General features: G+C 37.5%; 1 pseudogene; it reads left to right on the top strand.

The window, feature by feature from the left end:
• Positions 1-10,121, top strand: part of LOC108512009 (nucleophosmin pseudogene) — a 76,575-nt pseudogene extending 66,454 nt beyond the window's left edge.
• The last annotated feature ends 4,802 nt before the right edge of the window (positions 10,122-14,923 follow it).

Genomic DNA, 14,923 nt, shown 5'->3' on the forward strand with positions numbered 1-14,923 from the left:
TTACTAATGTAAATTCTTTTAGATTTTAAATCATCAGGATTTAAAATCCCATCCCACTGGATAGTTAGAAAACCCAGCTTTGTTAGTGGAACATTGTCTTCTTTTTGGACTGTAACAACCGCCCTACCCAGCTCCATATGTGGGGAATTCCCTACTCCATGTATCTTGATGGGAGGCAGAGCCTCTCATTACTACCCACTGCGGGAAGTAAAAATTTTCCCCCTTCTTTTTTTTTTTGCAGCTGCATCACATGATCTAGATTCTTCTAATAAGATGCACCCACACTAGCCTGGGCTTGGAAGCTGGGATGCAAAGAAGCAGGGGGTGTGCAGAATCCACTCTGTCAACATTGACTGTAAGGGCAGTGGTTGCATCCATTTTTCAAAGGTGGCAACAACTGAAGGAATTCTAGCATTGTCTCTATTGTCCAGCGTTGAGCTCTGGGGCACCTTCAAGGGCAATACACATTCTCAATAGCGCTGCCTTAATGGACAAATTCTGCAGAATGATTTGTACTTTTTCTCTGCCTATATAGCCTCCAAGTCCAGTTTCCCAGCAGTCCCAGAGATTGTGAACCATGTAATAGCCTTTTAAAATCTCATTTCTGCTTAAATTAACCAAACATTCTATTGCTTGAAAGTAAGAATCTTGATGAATACCTTGCTCAATAACACTATCTCAGCTTCTGCCAGTATGAATACCCTCCTATCAGTTTAACACAACACTAATAAAGCTCACACATCTACAGGCATCTGATCTTCAACAAACTCAACAGAAACAAGCAATGGGGAAAAGGCTTCCGATTCAATAAATGATGTTGGGATACCTGGCTAACCATAAGCAGCAGAATGAAATTGGATCCCTATCTATCACTCCTATCACTATCTACAAAAATTAACTCAAGATAGACTAAAGATTTAAATGTAAGTCTTCAAACTATAAAAATCCTAGAAGAAAACTCAGGAAACAGCCTTCTGAATATCAGCTTTGACAAATAATTTCTGGCTAAGTCCTCAAAAGCAATTGCAACAAAAACAAAAGTTAAGTTAAAGAGCATCTGCACAGCAAAAGAAACTATCTGGAGAATAAACAAACAACCTACAAAATGGGGGAAAATATTTGAAAACCAACCATCTGACAGAGGTCTAATATCCAGAATCTATAAGGAATTTAAACAAATCAACAAGCAAAAAACAAATAACTCTGTTAAAATGTGGGCAAAGGACACGAACAGAGACTTCTCAAAAGAAGATGTACAGAAATGCAAATCAAAATCAGAGTGAGATACCATCTCACACTGGTAAAAATATTTTTTGTTAAAATGTCAAAAAATAACAGATGTTAGCAAGGCTGCAGAGAAAAAGGGACACTCATACACTGCTGGTGAGGATGTAAATTAGACCAACTACTGTGGAGAGCAGTTTGGAGATTTACCCAGCAATTCCATTACTGGGTATATACTTAAAGGAGAATAAATCATTCTATCAAAAAGACACAGGCACTGATATGTTCACCACAGCACTATTCAAAATAGCAATGACATGGAATCAACCCAGGTGCCCATCAATGGTTTAAAGAAAATGTGGTTCATATACACCACAGAATATTACACAGTCATGAAAAAGAACAAAATCAAGTCCTGAGCTGCAACATGGACACAGTTGGAGGCCATTATCCTAAGCAAACAACAGAGGAACAGAAAACTAAATACTACAAGCTCTCATTTGTAAGTGTGAGGTAAACATTAGATAAACATGGACATAAAGATGGAAACAATAGACACTATGGACTAATAGAAGCGGGAGAGAGGGCTGAAAATCTACCTATTGGGTACTATGCTCACTACTTGAGTGACAGGTTCATTCATACCCCCAACCTCGGCATCACATAATATATCCTTAAAACAAACCTGCACATATACCCTGATTCTAAAATAAAAACTGAAAAGAAAACAAGGCTTTTTAGTCAAGTCCTCAGTCTTTCATAGTTCTGCCCTCCTTTTTTTTACTCCTACAAAAAGTATCTAGCTCTCCATAGTCCAATAGAACAGCTACTAATCCTAAGTAGCTATTGAGCACTCAAAATATGGCTATTCTGATTTGAGATGTGCTGTAAGTGTGAAATGCATGCTGAATTTCAAAGATCTAGTATAAAAAAAAAGCATGTGGAATATCTCAATCATGTTTCATATTAATTACATGTTGAAATATTTTGGAAATAGTGGGTTAAACAAAATTAAAATTAATTTCCCTTTTCTTTTACTTTAATGCAGCTACTAGAAAATTAAAATTACACATATGGCTTATGTTATACTTCTACTGGAAAAACATACGAGGGAACAAGTGGTCATACATTTATATATTATATTACATTATTCTGTTAATAATCCAAATACCTAGTTCTTAAAAAGATAAAATTCTTATTTTCTACAATATAATTTTACAACTAGATCATTTTTATTACCAATGGAAGAGAAAGGAGCTAATGGTTATTAAGTGCATAGGTACCAGGCACTATGCTATGTAATTCACCTAATCCTCATTATCTCACTGAAGGAAATATTAAAATGAGGACGTGTAAATGAGGAGATATACTAAGAAGTTAGGTAGCTTTCCCAAGGTGATGTATCTATTACATGGTAAGACCAGGCCAGGAACATAGATTAGTTTATCTCCCAAGAACTCGTTTCCCATTACCCTGTGCGGTGACACCTCTTTCCCTCCAGCCCTCAACCCATTACCATTCAGAGGAAGGCTTCCAAAATAAATCGACAGCCCATGGAACAACAAAAACTCTGTTTTAATCTGTGTATCACATTCATTCCCTCTATTTTTCTTTCAGAAAATTATGGTCTTTTCCATAAGTTCTTTTATGGTTTACTGTTTCAGATTGCCCCAATTCCATAACTAATAGGAACTTAAACTTATTGGAATGAGACGTTCTTAGCCAATACAATTTCTGTACTGAAAGCAACTCTATTACATCTTCATTTGAGGTCTAGTTCCTCAGCTCCAAGTGAACTTAGACCTATTTTAAAAGATAGATATTTTTAACTCTGTATTTTAATCAACTGATTAGCTGGTCAACATTTGGAACCCTTAGAACCAGTATAGACAATGACTTTATTTTTTATAATTTCAAGAATATACACAGGTGTTCAAATAATTTTCCATACGTATGTGGTAGTCTAAGAGAGATATATATTTTTTCTTCTACTTTTTAAGTTCAGGGATATATGTGCAGGAAGTGCAGTGTGTTACATAGGTAAATACGTGCCATGGTGGTTTGCTGCACAGATCATCCCATCACCTAGGTATTAAGCCCAGCATCCATTAAGTATTCCTCCTCATGCTCTCCCTCCCCCAACCTTCACCAACAGGCCACAGTGTGCATAGCTACCCCTATGTGTCCATGTGCTCTCATTGTTCAGCTTCCACTTATAAATGAGGATATGCAATATTTGGTTTTCTGTTCTTGTGTTAGTTTGCTGAGAATAACAGCTTCCAGCTTCATCCATGTCAGGGGAAAGGACATGATCTCATTCCCTTTTATGGCTGCATAGTATTCCATAGTGTATAGGTACCATATTTTCTTTATCCAGTCAATCACTGATGGGCATTTGGGTTGATTCCATGTCTTTACTATCGTAAATAATGCTGCAATGAACATGCGCATGTATGTATCTTTATAAAAGAAGGACTTATAATCTTTTGGCTATATACCCAGTAATGGGATTGCTGGGTCAAATGGTATTTCTGCCTCTTGGTCTTTAAGGAATTGCCACACTCTCTTTCACAATGGTTGAACTAACTTATACTTAGGAGATATATTTTTAATTTGTGTTATGTTGAAATTTCTGGAACATATTGATAATTTATGAGACCACCTGGAAAGATTTCTTTTTAGTAAGTAAAATATCCAGAGCAAATAAAACCATAAAAGTCCAGGCAAAAAATTTAATAGTACTATTTATAGTTGCAAAATAAACAAAAAAGGATCATTAATTTAGCTTTCATAACAGATTTGCTCCCCAAATCTGGTTCATAGCCTCTGAACTTTTGCCAATTTCAGATTAATCTGCTCCATATATATATTTATCCAAAACAGTATTAGCGTTGTTATTCATTCTGTGGTGACTGTAGAAGCAATAGTGAGAGAGCTGTAGAATCGAGGTCTTTGTTGAAATGTTCTTTTAACAAAAATCTTCACAACCTGAGTGCCATAACTCATATATCCCAGGAAGTTGAGAGAACTAGGGTCTGAGAAAGGTAGAAGTGGTGTCACAGCACATCTTTTGTCATAATAAAATTGAATGTATTCAATTCTTCTAAGTAGCTTCATTTGAGTACTTTAAAAAATAAACCAGATGCTATCTAAAGGACTCTAAAATATGCTCAAAGGAGAGAAGTAAGAAACATATATCCTAAAGAAGTGCACAGTGAGGTTGAGAATAAGAGACACTCTGACTTGAAGTGCAGGAAAGATTGCCATGAACTAAAATGATCTGAGGAGGTTAAGAGGCCTTCGACCAGGATAGGCACTGAGGGATGAAAGCAAAAAGAACCTCAAAAGTGAAAATTAGAGGCAAGGAAGAGAATAGCATTTTCTAAGACAGCTAAAGTTGGTTGGAATAGAATGCAAAATAAATGAAAGGAAAATCAGATCAAACATCTGTGCCTTAGTTTATGTTGCAGAATATCTTGAATGCCAAGCTGAAGACCCTGGATATTATCCTATCTGCTATGAGGTAACATTAAATAATTTTATGTAAAATAATGAGAATATACTGGTTTGATAAGATTCTGAGCTAATTAAATCAAAGGGAGGAAAAGAGGGTATAAAATACATAATAAAGCAAGCACTAGCAAAACAGTGGCTGTAATTGAGGAATAAGGATGAGGGTTGAATCCTAATTGGAATGAAGGTACCAAGCCTGGAAATTTAGGACTTCAGTATGAATAAAAATACAATTAATATGGATATTGCAAGAGAAAGCCAATTTGAAAGAATAAAATGCTAAATTCCATTGCTAAGTTGACTATAGTATTAATAAGACATCAAGACTGTGTAAAGGGTTGTGGAGTTTGAGTTTTCTGATTTGCTAACTTTACCACATGTATTAAGGTATTTAAGCAGTATGGACAGTCAAAATCCTTGAAAAGTTGCTTTTTATTTATTGGAATTATTTATTACCTTGAATCACTGTCTGATTTTAGCTTAAATAACTTACTATGAAGTGATTATTCAGAGGTGATCACAAATAATTCCAAGTAGTTGGGCAAATGAAAATATGCCAAAGCAAAGAGACTACTACTAAAGGCATTTATCCTTACAAGATATGCATTTTTGTTTTTATGATAAAATACCTGAAGTAGTTGTTTTATTTTGTTCTCATTGGAATCTATCCTTTGATTAGACATAATATAATTTCTTGCGATAGGTATGATTCGCCTTGATCTTGACTTTTTAAAAATGTAATCAGCAGTTCTCCAAAACTCCATTCTTATTCCATGTTATTTTTATATAGTGTACCCAAACATAGAAACTGAATGAACCAACAGCACATTGGTGCGGAATTTGTTGGTTCAAAATAATTTATACATTTAACCAAAATTATTGTTATGAGAAAAACCTGGGCCAGGTGTGGTGGCTCACACCTGTAATCCCAGCACTTTCAGAGACTGAGGCGGGTGGATCACCTGAGATCAGGAGTTTGAGACCAGCCTGGCCAGCATGGCGAAACCCCGTCTCTAATACAAACACAAAAATTTGCCCGGCGTGGTGGCAGGCACTTGTAATCCCAGGTACTCAGGAGGCTGAGGCAGGAGAATCACTTAAACCTGGGAGGCGGAGGTAGCAGCGAGCCAAGATCACACCACTGCACTCTAGCCGGGGCAACAAGAACGAAACTACAGAACAGAAGAGAGAAGAGAAGAGAAATGAAACCTGGGACTATAAAATCCCCCTACCCCCGCAAGCTGGGAAGGAGCCAAGAGACCAAAGACAGACTCGGACAAGTCCAGCTTGACCATTAGATGAGTTTATTAGTACTTACATATAGGGTGCTCCCTGATGGCAGCAGGACAGCTCTAGAGATCCACCTTATCTCTAAGCTACCTTTAAGCTAATTTTCTGGCTCTTTGCCTACTGTGGATGTGTAATGAGACTGTTTTCATTGGCACGTTCCCAGTTACGCCCCAGGATGTTTGGGTTCTCAGGGACATCCACTCTTTAATTGGGCACCATGGCCTTGGCTCACTGCCCAGTCTTCATTAAGTAACCTGGTGGGAGACCTGTCACAACACAATTGTCGAGTTCTCTCTAAATTATTTTAAACACATAATCCTCCGATAAGAAATACATAAGGACTTGTTTTTTAAGGATGCATTTGGGAGGATTGGCTTTTATTTCACCATATACTCAAAAGCAATCACTTAAAACAGATTGAAGAATATTTATCTTTTTTTTCTCTTTTGCTGTTTGTTATCTAAAATTGCCTACTAAGTTCATTGTTCTTTTTGTTTTTCTTTTTTTACAGATGAAGTATCATTATATTGCCCAGACTGGTCTCAAACTCCTGGCCTCAAGTGATCCTCCCACCTCAACCTCCCAAGTAGCTGGTATGAGCCACTGGCCCACCAAAGTCATTCCTCTAAATTAAACAAGTTTGAACATAGAGATTTGGGGATTTTAAGAGCATGATAACTGGATTAATGCTTGATAATTCCTTATAGTACGTTATAATAGACAAGAAAATTACTTTTTTTTCTAACACATCTCTAGACCACAAGTATAATAGAGATACTACAAACTTTATTCTAGCTTGATTCACTTGGAAAAACACGAGTACATAAAAAAGTTCTAAGACAAATGGACTATTACTACAGCCAGCAGCTATTAGTATTATTTATAATTACTACCCCCTTCTAAAAGGAGCTCCTTGCCAAAGAAATCACAAAAGCTACTGATTTTAACTTGTAAGGAGATGGATTTGTGGATATTTGTCCCCTTTTGTCACATCTTTTTATTTTATCCAGCAAAGTAGAGAGAAAAGCTGAACTGGGCAGAACAAATAGAACCTATTTGACTTATATGACAGAAAATTCCTCCAGGTGGAAGCTACAAAGAGCTATAATAAATTTTGATTTAGAGAAATATAATATTTCATGATAGAAAATATTTCATTTCCCTAAACTGCTGCATTGCACATGCCTATAAGAGAAGAACAAGAAACATGAAATTTTATTGACTGATAAAACAGGACTGATAGGATTTGGGGGGAAAAAAGAGCAAGCTAATTTGTGAAATGAAGATAAGGCTATAAATTGTGGGATATTAGTACCTACAGTATAGGGGTTTTTGAGGATTAAAAGAGAATGTGTATGAGGTGCTTGTTAGCATCCATGTCGCACTGTAGGTATTCCAACATCCTTCCTAACATGCTACCTACTATCACCACCACTACCAGTGTTACTTCCGTCACTACTAATATATCTCAAGCAATTTATTAATTAGAAGTATCTATGTTGCATTTAAATGATTTTCATTATATTAGAGGTTATCATTCAATTAGAAATCATACTTTCCTTCCTACCCATATTCAGACTAGAATGTAATTTAATATAAATCAGGATTACTGGTTTAATCATCAAAAACTTATTTGATACTTTTCAATAGCAAAGTCCAGCTTTAATTAGCCAATTCCTCACCCTAAACATTCAATTTTCATCTTTTGAAACAATCAATATTTAATCCCAGAAAGAGTCCCCAGATTGTTTAATGGAGATATGCTGGAGGCGAGGAGGTGATCATCAGGTCACACCCCAACGTAAGTGAGGTTTCAGAAATGCTTGTCATCCAGCCAAGGATGGGCCAGACTGGAGAGGAATGGAATGTTGGTGGAATGCATAAGTTATAAGGTTGCCGGAGTTAACCAGGAATAAAATAAGGATATGTCCAATTTTGTAAATAATAAGAAATGAAATTTAAAAAATAGAATAATACCTAACTTAGGTAGAAATGAACTTCTATTAACCCTAATTACCCAAAACAAAGCTGGGAACCTTGCTAGGAGAAAATGGCCACAATGCACAGGCACAGAAAGTGGCCCTCAGCCCTTACTCAGAGTCTATCGATTTCCATTTTGCATACAAATCATGCAATCCATCCCGGGTTGTAAGAAAAATGGTTCAAGAAGGAGAATTTTTAAAAAACACATGAAAGCAGTAAACTATTCTAAAAGCAACAGTCTAATGCCTTTGTTGTGGGGAAAATATAGTTGAAAGCATAAAGATACCTCCAGGGAACATCTTAAGCTGGCATCATCATAAAGATGAGTTGGTTACTTTACAACTCAACAAGAGGGAGAAAATGATTTCTGCTAAATTTCTGAGTGCTAAGGAGAGTCAACAGCAAGAAGGGGCTAATTTACAAGAGGGCAGCAGGATAGATACAGACAGAAGGTGGCTAAGTATTCCAAAGGACAGCCAGAAATAGGAAGGGCCACCTAAGTGTGCAGCCTTGGGAGCGATCAGAGAGAGAAGCAGAGTGCCTGAGAGTTGAGGTAATGCCATTGAACCCCATGAGAATACTGTAATACCTACTTCATTGGATTGTTGTAAGGATGAAATGATATATCTGAAGTTGTATTCATTGTTGATTGCTGTGTAACAAACTGCCCCACAAGTTACTGGGTCAAAAAAGCAAACATCTCAGAGTTACTAAATCCAGCCACCCTCCAGAGGGTAGAACTACACAAGGCATGAATTTCACAAGGTGGAGGTCATGGGGGCCATATTAGAGGATGTTGACTACAACTGCATGTAGCAATGTGCCAGCACATAAAGACTCAATATATGCTAGCCCCTATAACTTATCATTTGGAAAATTCACAAAACAACTATTGTCACTGAATAAATGAGGTATTACTGTGCTCAAGCTTCAAATCATGTTCTAAAGAATAAATAAAATGAGATACACTCAATGATGAAACTCAAGCCACCAAATATTAATCCAGCAAGTTATATCTAAACACACAATATTAGAAACAATTTGTATTGGGAAAGGAGGGACAGTCAGAAGCAAAGGGCAATGGAGACCATTAGCATCACCTCCTTACTATGAAGGTTTGCAAAAGCGGCCCCCTCGTGCTGGTGTAATTCCATCCTGCATGACTGTTCTCTGGAGCAGTAGTCATTTATCTCTGTCCACTTTTTCTCCCACCTAAGTCCTTGCCACCACCCCAGTGGAAAATTCAATGGACATGAACATGAACCCCTGAAACCCCAGAACTATCTTTTGGTTATGAACTAAACACTGGCAAAGTTTGTCACTTTAACGTGAATAATGATGAAAAAGTTATAGTTATCTTTAAGAATAGTCAGTCTAGGGGCTGGTGCATAGGATGAATTGCACACTGCTGAAGCAGAGGAAATGAATTATAAAGGCAGTCCAGTTGAAATAATACTGGTACTTTGAAAATGTCTGTACAGCCAATGGTTTCCCTTGGGGGCTTTGAAATACTACCACCCATGGTCTGACGGTTGAAGTGCGGTTCAGGGTCAGGGCATATTAGTGGACAGCACTTAGTAGCTGTGGAGGAAGAGGCAGAGTGAGAAAATGAAGAGGAAGAGAGTATGAAGCTCTTAAGTATATCTGGAAAGCGATCTGCCCCTAGAAATGGTAGTGAGGTTCCACAAAAAAAAGTAAAACATGCTGCTGATGAAGATGATGATAATAGAGATGATGATGATTTTTATTATGATGAAACTGAAGAAACATATCCAGTGAAGAAATCTATATGAGACACTCCAGCCAAAACTGCACAAACATCAAACCAGAATGAAAAAGACTCAACACCATCAACACCAACATCAGAATGTCAAGAATCATCAAAAAAAAAAAAAAAAAAAAAAAAAAACTTCTAAAACACCAACAGGACCTTGTTCTGTGAAAGAAGACATTAGAGCAAAAATGCAAGCAACTGTAGAAAAGTGGGCTTCTCTTCCCAAAGTGGAAGCCAAATTTATCAATTACGTGAAGAACTGCTTCTGGATGACTGACCAGGAAGCTGTTCAAGGTCTCTAGCAGTAGATGAAGTCTCTTTAAGGAAAATAGTTTAAACGGTTTGTTACAAATTTTCTCTTATTTCATTTCTGTAACAGTTGATATCCGGCTGTCCTTTTCATAATGCAGAGTGAGAACTTTCCCTACTGTGTTGATAAATGTTGTCTAGCTTCCATTGCCAAAAATGTGTTGCCCAAAACATCGGTTTTTAAAGATGAAAATCCAGCCTTTGCATGGTTTTAAGCACATATGGAATGTTATGATAGGACATAGTAGTAGCGGTGGTCAGACATGAAAATGATGGGGAGACAAAAATATACAAGTGAAATAAACTCAGTATTTTAATAACATAAATAAATAAAAACTAAAAAGTGGCCCTTTCTCACCATGACCACCAGATTCTTCCACTCTGCAACTGCAAACCCCTGCATTAAAGTACTCTGCTATCTCTGCTTTATGGTGAATCAAATGGTATACATGGAAAAGAAAATAAGCATCTATTACTTCAAAAATTGATGGAATTATTGGACAATAACATTTGTAAATCAAATCAGGTTTGCATCAGATTATATGAATACAAGCTACAGGAGAAAAGGAAAGAGGAATTAGAAGAATTTGATGGTGCAAATTCTGAAATGAAATAGCCATCTCTCTCATCTTTGCCAATGAAATATTAAAGATGTCAAAAGTGGATCATTACCACTGCTATCAACATGAACAGCCCTCAGAAGGGAGCAACCTTGGATGCTGTGGCCACCCTAAAACTGACAAGCTCAAATCCATTACACTGTAAATGTATCTTCATCCCCAACCCACCCACCAGCAAAGTGTCCTAAGACAGCTGCTAATTTAAAGGCAGAATTAATTATAAGTGACTCAGTGACAGATGCTCCCCATTTGGACTCCAACTGAAAAAGCCTCTGTGTTCTGGGCATGATGCTGGTGTTCTACTCTAAAGATTCCACCGCAGCGGAGGCCACATTACTTGGTGGGTGGCTTGCTTGCCACCTGCTTGGGCAAACCACTGTGACTTAGCCTAGTTTTCCAATTTCTCCACTTAACGTTCCTCTTGCTGGTCTTCTCCTCCTTTCCCTGCAGCTAAAGCACAGTCTTATTTGTCACCACCCGTCAAGACACACAGGAGAAAGAGGATTCATACCAGCATTTTTCCTGCACTCCTTTCTCTAGAAGCCAAACAAGGTATTCTTCAGACAAAGAAAGCACTGACCATGCATAGAGAGTCCTTTGCCTCTTTGGGATTAGTCACAACCTCAAAAGTGACCAGCTATCATGTCAATCCATGCTCCTAGCTGCCCACAAACTTCCTCATTCCTCATGCTAGAGAAGACACCTAGAATGTTTTCATGTTTATTTTAAAAGTAATATATTTGCATTTTGGAAAAGCTAGACATATAGAACATTTTTAAGAAGAAAATAGAATACATTTTCTATTTTGTTCAATGAATTCTTTTTAAAGAGTTCTCCATGCCTATATTTGGTAGAAGTCCTCAGTATGCATTATGCATAGAGAAAAAGGAACAATTTTACCTTAGGTTGTATCTTATATGCCTGGAATAAATGATGGCCACTAATATTTTCATATTTTTCATTTTGTTTAACACATATTTTTTAGTTCCGTCTAACACATTTTAAATGCTGAATGCCAAGGTGATACAAAATAGCCAATTTTATCAATTATTTTTCTTTATAAAAATTAAGCTTTACCTGTTGATACCTTTGGAGAATGTCTCAGTCAGTTCGGGCTGCTACGCCAAAGTATCATACACTGGATGGCTTATGAACAACAAATTTATTTCTTATATTTCTGGAGGCTACAAGTACAGTATCAGGGTACCAGCATGACTGGGTACTGGTGAGGGCCACCTTCCAAGGTGCAGACTGCTGTCTTTAATTGTATGGCAGCAAGAGGGTAAGAGAACTCTCTGGAGTCTCTTTTATAAAAAGCATTCATCCCATTTAGGAGAGCTCCATCCTTATTACCTAATTACCTCCCAACGTTTCTGCCTCCTAATACCTTCACATTAGCAGTTAAGATTTCAACCTATAAATTTGGAGGGGGAGGGTACATAAACATTCAGTCCATCACAGAGAGTACTGCAGTGCTTGGAAATTGCTGCTTTCCTTTTAATCTACTTTTAGATGAACTCATCTCTACAAATATTATTCCTAGCCCACGTTTGGTCTGCCGAACTTCCAAAACTCTTCCAACTCTCTTCCACAGATTCTACTCCTCAGCCTGCCATGTTTATTTTGTGTAAACATTACGTTTAACAATCATGACTTGCATAATATAATCACAAATAAAATTTATTTCTATATCTTAAAATCCACTCTAATAGGCTAGATCTTTCTTGATATCCTTGATGTTTCTGGTACTTCTAGGGTAATAAAAATATCCATAATTCATTCAAGGCTCATGACAGTCTCAGTAATTAGATTATTTAGTTCTGTGTAATGGTCAAAATTCAGTCTTGCATTAAATTTAGAACAGATATCTCCTTCCAAACTTTTGTATCATGATTTTGTATCTCACTTTGAAATATGTTATCAATTTTCTCAGTGCTTCAACTAAAGCTTCCATGACAACATCTTTTTCAAATGTTTCCTTTCATCTTCTGATGCCCATAACCTTTAGAGGGTCCACTAGAATTCCCAATGTTAGTCATTAGTATAATTCATAGCACCTGCTCTCTCTGTCCAGTGAAAGATACACCAAATCAGAAAAACAACATTGACTTAATATTTGTTTTATCTTCTACTTACCACCAAGAATCATCTACTTTCTCCAAATGGTGTCAACAAAGAGCCTAAATTCCATCTGAAGGGTCCTCATTGAAACCCAGGGAAGACAATTTTGTTTCACTGAAGCCCCATCAACTTGCCTTTAGATTATCAAGGAGGGCCTGCCTACTTGTCTTTTGATTACTCATCCCTCAGTATTCCTGACCTACTCCTCTGTAAATTGCTCCCACCAGGTCAGACATCCTAATTTCTCAACACTCCTCTCCCAACCCTAACACCTCCTCTGTAAGCATATCCTCCTGCCCAGTTGCCAACCCACTGCTTTATCCATTGTACTTGTCCTCATCAATCCCATAGTGCCAACACACACGACTCTTCTATAAATGAAATCTCATCCTAATCTGCATCCTAATGTGTGAAAACTCCTCTCTACCCCAGTTTGTTGTTCACATAGTAACATAAATTGAACAATGCATTCACATCATTTATTCCTTACTGGCCTAATAAAGTTTTCCTTTCCTCTGACCCTTTTGACTCAGAGTAGTGAGTGAGAGAGAGCCAGGCATCTCTTCTTCTCCACTGCTTAGTTGGGTGACTAGTGCACTCATTCCACATAGAACAATTACAGGTCAGTCATGTCATACCCATGCTCTGAGTCACAGCTGCCCATGTGTTATTTATCTCATATCCATAGAATCTATTATCTGTCTTCATGAAGCCCAATCTTAAGTTGCTTGTTTTGTTTTGTTTTTTGAGACTGAATCTCACTATCGCCCAGGCTGGAGTGCAGTGGTGTGATGTTGGCTCACTGCAACCTCTGCCTCCCAGATTCAAGCAATTCTCCTGCCTCAGCCTCCTAAGTAGCTGGGACTACAGGTGCCTGCCACCATGCCTAGCTAATTTTTTTTTTTTTTGGTAGTAGAAACAAGGTTTCACTATGTTGGCCAGGCTGGTCTCAAACTCCTGACCTCGTGATCCACCAGCCTCAGCCTCCCAAAGTGCCAGGATTACAGGTATGAACCAGTGCATTGGCTGAGTTGCCTGTCTTCTAAATGTAAGCTTATCTTCTAAATTTTCTCCACTGCTTATCGAAGCCAGAGATGCGGGAATTATCCTGGTGATCAGGAAGATCTCATTCATCATCTATCCTAGCACACCATTATAATTTTTGTCCTGCTAAAACACAATTCCTTTTATGTAACTCTTTGGTCAACTGCCTTTAATGGCCTCTCCTTACCCACAAGAATAAATGCCAGTTCAGATTTGAGCTCCTTCGCTGTAGAGATTTAGCCCTAATTGTACCAAAGATAGGGTTGACAGACTTAGCAAATAAAAATAGAGGACTTTATCTGGCAACCTTGATTGAAGAGTAACCAACTGCAACAGTAAAACCATACTACTTTCAAACCATACAAATGCCATAATTACTATTCAAAATCCTAAACAATCAGTACAGCAAGGATACTGACCAATCAGGGTAGACGAAGATGGTTAACAAGTGAGAGGCTAAACCAATGCATCCTCGTAGCATCACAGCTATGAGTACATCCCAACTCATACTACCATCCACAAAAGAAATGTCCATTATCCTCTCCTTTATCCCTTCAAATATTTCCCATCTTGCAAAGACTTCTTAATTTTAATTTTCTCTATGAAAACCTTTCTTAAATAACTAAACTAGTGTGAGTTTGGAATCGAAGATCAAATTTATAGTTCCTTTAACCGAATTTCTCTAGCTAGTACTGCCTATGCAACTTACCTTGCAAGATGCTGCCTGTTAGAAGACAACTGTCCATGGGTCTCTTGCATTTCTCCATGTCTTATGAGCAGAACTATTGATTGCCCTTTGTTCAAGGCTGTCTTTTCAAGGATGTTTATACAGCAAACAGCCCTGGAAGATATAGTATCTCTTTCCAGGCCAAAGAGCAGGCATGCTTACTGCCTATTACAAAAAATTCAGGTTCCCTTTTGAGAAATGTCTGTTCATATCCTTTCCCCACTTTTTGATGGGGTTGTTTGTTTTTTTCTCGTATATTTGTTTGAGTTCTTTGTAGATTCTGGATATTAGCCCTTTGTCAGATGAGTAGATTACAAA

Source organism: Rhinopithecus bieti, unplaced genomic scaffold, assembly GCF_001698545.2.
Source record: "Rhinopithecus bieti isolate Rb0 unplaced genomic scaffold, ASM169854v2 scaffold_28090, whole genome shotgun sequence".
Lineage (NCBI taxonomy): Eukaryota > Metazoa > Chordata > Mammalia > Primates > Cercopithecidae > Rhinopithecus > Rhinopithecus bieti.